Here is a 5,634-nt window from a genome sequence, read left to right as displayed (position 1 = left end):
AGAAAGAAGAAGAAGAAGAAGATGGGTCCAATTATTTTGGGAAGACTAAAGGATTATGGTACATCAGTGTGATTTTATATTACTGAATCTTAGGAAATCATGTACATGAAGTATTCTATAGTGCTCTCACTATTCTATGGCATTCTATGGCTCTCTCACAAACATGGAAACAAGATGGGGTCTTATATATAGAAGGTTGTGGGAAGAATCTAGGGGTGTTGTAGAGGAGGAGCCTGCGGAGGGTCTGCAGTAGGAATTTATGAGGTCAATCAGTGATTAAGGGTGGGAAGTCACTTCAGACCACAAACAATGGTGGGCTAGGCCAGTTCAAGGGTGGATCTATAGGGTGGGAAGTCTAATAAGTCTAGTAACAGAAGGTGGGAAGTCTAGTAGCAGACTTGCCTCAGCAAATGGGATGATAAATCAAGAGTGGAAAGGAGGTTCCCAGATCCTGTACCTCAAGGACACAAGGAGAGCTTGAGGGGGCTCCCAGAGGCCATTCCTCATCATTCCCCCTAAAATGAACCTAAATGGGACCTAAATTCCTTTGGGGTAAAGGGGCAAATCTCCAGCTTCTGAAAGTGTTTCCTGCTGGCAAGGGGCATAGAGCTGTCTCTGGCTTTCTGGGTCCCGTTCAAGGGGGTCAGACTTCACATTCAGGGTGTCAGACTCTGTGGGTGATGCCAGGTCCAGGGGGCTGGAGAACTTCGATCCAGTCAGAGATTTTCAAAGACTTAGTGGTCATCTAGACGTTGATGGCTTGAACCTGCCAAAGATTACACAAACAAAAACCAAATGGGCACCAAAAAAAAATAGATAAAAGGCAATCTCCCTGGGAGGAATTGAAGATAATTGGGTCAAGGCCAAAAGGAAAAGGGTATGTATAATTTCCCCTCTTTTTATCCTTTTGGCTGGAGGGGGCTGGGGCCTTTCTAAACATTACCTTCAGGTCCTCCAATGGCTCACAGGAATATTCCAGAGTCTCTGGGGGCGGGGCGTGGGGGGGGAAGCAAGTGGTGGTACTAGTTTAATCCTAGAATTATGAGTCCAGGTGGGAAGTCCTTCGAGTGTTACTGCCATTGGAGTGGTGAGTATGACATGATAGGGTCCCTTCCATTTAATATCTATCTGCTTTCCCTTTGGGATTTTCCATGACTTCAAGTAGACCCAATCTCCAGTTTGTACTGCAGAAGGACACTCCCTTTCTGTGCCAACAGGTTTTGCAAGATTGTTATTGGCATATTCAGTCACACCATTCCTGACAGCTCCTATCTGACTTGCAAACTGGGTAATTAAATGCTGCTCTGGGTCCACCAGGATGGCAGAGGTGAGGAAGGGACTCCACAAGTTCTCTGATGCTCCTTCCACCAAAAATCTGTAGCTGAGGAAACTCTGTTCATTCTCCATTTGACATAATCATAATAGGGTTTTCTGTTCTGGCAAGGTCCATTGAAATGCCACCAATTTTGACGATATACATCCACCTCATTATGAAAATTGTGGTATATTGTTATATTGGCTCCAGTCAGGTGATTGATGCGATGCATATGTTTGCAAAACACTGGACCATGACTTTCCTGATCTTTATCATTATTAGTAAAAATTAAATATGCATGTATCATTTCATGTAACAGTGTCTCTATAAGATATTTTCTTGGTCTCAATTTTTAAAGAGGTTCATTGAGGCAGATGGAACATGTTCCACCTCTTCCCTCATACTTTCAAACTCGAGCACATAGCATCATTGGAAAGCTCTACTTCACCTCCATCTCCTCCAGCCGCCCCACAAAACACAGGTCTTTGAACTGCATGAACAGCCCTTGAGGGTCAGAGTTAGGGTGCACGAACTTCCAAGCCTCGTACACCAGTGACTTGGGCTCCTTAGGGGGTGGGACAAATGCCAGAACCTCCGTGATCCAATCCTCCTGCAGTTACAGGGCCAGCATAAAGTCCTCTTCCATCACAGCCAGGACAGCAGGAAGGAACCCAAGGGTGAGGGGATGGGAAAACCGCAAAAGATACAAACTCACAGACAGACCAGCCACTGAACACCAAATAACCAAATAGAACTGAAAACCTTATGTCAGGCTTAGCACAAAACAGCTTCCTATCTGTCTGACCTAATGGGACCTGAGAGGTCAGGTCCAAAAAAAAAATCATACAGAAAAAAAACACAAAACAAAAACAAACAAAACCTGCACTTCCAAGGTGCTCTGGAAAGAGAGAGGCTTACAGTACCTTCCAGTCCTGGATGGAGAAGAACCCAAGATTAGCAGTGCTTCCCAGTCAGGGAACCATAAAAATGATGAGGGTACACACTAAGAGAGTTAGGGTTGCTCTGGAGACCCCAAAATACCAATACGTCAGCTACTGCTGAATTACTCCAACTGGAGTCTTCTCAGCCAAAGAAAAGTAAAATTTATTAAAAGTTCGCTTGCATTAAACACAGAGAAAATCTGTGCTAGATCATTCTATGGTGCTTTCACTCTTCTATGGCACTCTCACTATTCTATGGCATTCTAAGGTGCTCTCACTATTCTATAGCATTCTCTAGTGCTCTCACCCTTCTATGGAATTCTATGGTACTCTCACAGTGCTCTCACTATTATGTAGCATTCTATATCCTCTCACCCTTATATGGAATTCTATGGCTCTCTCAAAGAGATGGAGACAAGATGGGGTCTTATATACAGAAAGTTGTGGGAGGAATATAGTGAGAGGACGAGCCTGGGGAGTGTCTGCAGGAGGAGTTAATGAGGTCAAAGAGTGATTAAGTGTGGGAACTCACTGCAGGCCACAAACTATAGTGAGCTAGGCCAGTTCAAGGGTGGATCCATAGGTAGGGAAGTCTAGTAAGTCTAGTAACAGAGGGTGAAAGTCTAGTAACAGACTTGCCACACCAAATGGGATGATTTAATCAAGAGTCCAAGGGAGGCTCCAGAGCCTGTACCTCAAGAACTAAAGGAGAGCTAGTGGGAGCTTCCAGAGCGCATACCTCATCAGTTCAAATTTTCCCACATCTTATCCCACATTTTCTGTCATACTAGCCAATTTAAAGGGCATTAAATGGCACCAGAGACTCCTTTTAACTTGCATTTCTCTAATCAAGAGATTTAGGGCATTTTTCATAGGACTATAGAAAGTTTTAATTTTTCATCTGAAAACTGCCTGTTTATATCCTTTGACCATTTATCATTTGGGAAATGAACTGTGTTCCTATAAATTTGATTCCATTCTTTATATTTTTGAGAAATAAAGCCTTTATCAGAAACACTGATTGCAAAAACAATTTTCCAGCTTTCTGCTTCCCTTCTAATATTGCTTGCACTGTTTTTGTTTGTCTAAAAATATTTTTATTTAACCTAATCAAAATTATCCATTTTGGATTTATTAATGTTCTCTATTTCTTGTTTAGTCACAAACTCTTCCCTTCTACATAGATCTAACGGGTAAACTATCCCATGTTCTTCTTATTTGCTTATGACATCATTCCTCATCTCTAAATTAAGCAGCCATTTTGAACTTATCTTGACACAGGGGATGAGATGTTGATCTATGCCTAAATAAAGAAACAATTTTTAATAATCCAAGAAAATTAACAGAAAATATCAATAATTGCATGACAGAGAATGGCAACAATGATACAACATACCAATATATATGGCACTCATTCATAGCAGTAATTATACAACATTTTACATCTAGGAAAAGTTACATCAATAAAACTTAGAGTGATTCAACAAATGATTTGTATATTCCACTAAAAAAAATTGAAAAAACAAACTTTAAACTCAACAATAAAATTCCAAATTAGAATTCATGAAAATAAAAAAGAACTTACAACTGAAAGTATGAAAAGCATTAAAAGGAGAGGCAGAGCCAAGATGGAGGAGAAGAAGCAGGACCTTCTTGCTGACTTCAGCTTCTACCTTCCCCAATCCATGTAAAAGGGGACTCTAAATTGACAGGATGGCAAAAATCGGCCAGCACAACACGCTGGGAGCAGATCCCAGGCTGGCATCAGCAGGAGATTTTAGCCACAAGTTGGTCCTGACCAGCTGCCAGCTGGAGGGACTCCAGATCAGCAGCAGCTGTGGCCATTTCCAGATTTATCAACACATAGATGCAAAGGAGAAGGTGAGAGGTCAGTGCAGTCAGGACTTTGGGAACATTAAATTGGAGAGCATCCACTGTTGCCCCAGGGCAAGATGCCACTGAGATGGCTTGGCTCAGGTGGCACCAAGCTTCACCTTCAGCTTCTGGCCTGCAGAGTGTAGGGGGACCAAGTGACCAGTCTGATGGGTAATCACTCTTGCTTTAACCTGCTTGGATATGGATTGCTGTGTGACCAGGTTGCCAGAGCATTGGGAAGCATCACAAAGGGCACCCAACTAATATATCCAGTGGCTGAAAAAAACCCAGAATTTCAGAAAAAGCTGCCTTGTCTGGTGCCAGAGTCCTACTGTGGCAAAAAGCCCAGGGGTGAAACAAATGAGGGGTGACATGAGCAGGCAAAGAAAACAAAGCAAACAGAAGAATCCAACATTAGACTCCTATTTTGGGGACAAAAAGGAGCAAAGCATGGAACAGGAGGAAGACAGTGCAGTCAGAACTCCTGCACCAAAATCTTCAAAGGAAAATAAGAGCTGGTTACAGGCCATAGAGGACCTTAAGAAACAGATAAGAGAAGTGGAGGAAAAATTGGGAAGAGAAATGAGAACAATGCAAGAAAATTATGAAATGAGAGTCAACAGCCTGACTGAGGAAAATCACACTTTTAAAAACAGAATAACTCAATTGGCAAAAAAAAAGGCTCAAAAAAGCAAAGAGGAGAGGAATTCCATAAAAAGCCGAATTTGTCAGATGGAAAAAAAAAACCTATAAAGCTCAATGAGGAGAATCACTTCCTCAGATTTAGAATGGAGCATAGGAAGCGAGTGACTTTATGAGAAAAGAAAATGATGTTGGACAGATCCAAACAAATGAAAGAATAGAAGGCAATGTGAAATATCTCATGAAAAAAAAAAAAACATTAACCTGGTAAATAGATCTGGGAGAGAGAATTTTAAAACTATTGGACTACCTGAAAGCCATGATCAAAGAACGAACCTAGAAATCATCCTCCAAGAAATTCTCAAGAAAAATTGCCCTGATGTTTTAGAAATAGAAGGCAAAATAGAAGTTGAAAGAATGCACCAATCATCTCCTGAAAAAGATCTCAAAAAGAAAACTCCTAGGAATATTATAGCCAGCTTCCAGAATTCTCAGATAAAGGAGAGAATATTACTAACAGGAAGGAACAATTTGGATATTTTGGAAACAAAATCAGTATAAAACAGGATCTGGCAACTTCTACACTGAGGGATAAAAGGGCCTGGAATAGGATATTCTGGAGGTCAGAGGAGCTGGGATTAAAATCAAGAATCACCTACCCAGAAAAAACTGAGTTTCATGTTTCAGGAGAAAATATGGTGTAGCAGCAAGCACCCCAAGTATGTCCTCAGGGTTTGCTGCCCATACAGGTTCTTGGATCTGCTTTGTTAAAGGAAAGCAACTCAAAATGGGTTAACAAGCTTACTTTAATCATTCAGACATATATCGTTTACCTTGTTCAGGGGAAAAGGTCAGCACCCC

The 5,634-nt window shown here is 41.5% G+C and overlaps 1 pseudogene; it reads right to left on the bottom strand.

Moving 5' to 3' along the window:
• Positions 1-1,292: 1,292 nt before the first annotated feature.
• Positions 1,293-1,964, bottom strand: LOC138169905 (DNA-dependent metalloprotease SPRTN-like; annotated as a pseudogene).
• Between the last annotated feature and the right edge of the window lie 3,670 nt (positions 1,965-5,634).

This window comes from Petaurus breviceps, unplaced genomic scaffold (genome assembly GCF_028583685.1).
Source record: "Petaurus breviceps papuanus isolate PSGF00001 unplaced genomic scaffold, PetGlider_PUasm1.0 38, whole genome shotgun sequence".
NCBI classification, from domain to species: Eukaryota; Metazoa; Chordata; class Mammalia; order Diprotodontia; family Petauridae; genus Petaurus; species Petaurus breviceps.
Note: the sequence above shows the minus strand (reverse complement) of the source record. Positions and strands in the feature narration are given on the sequence as shown.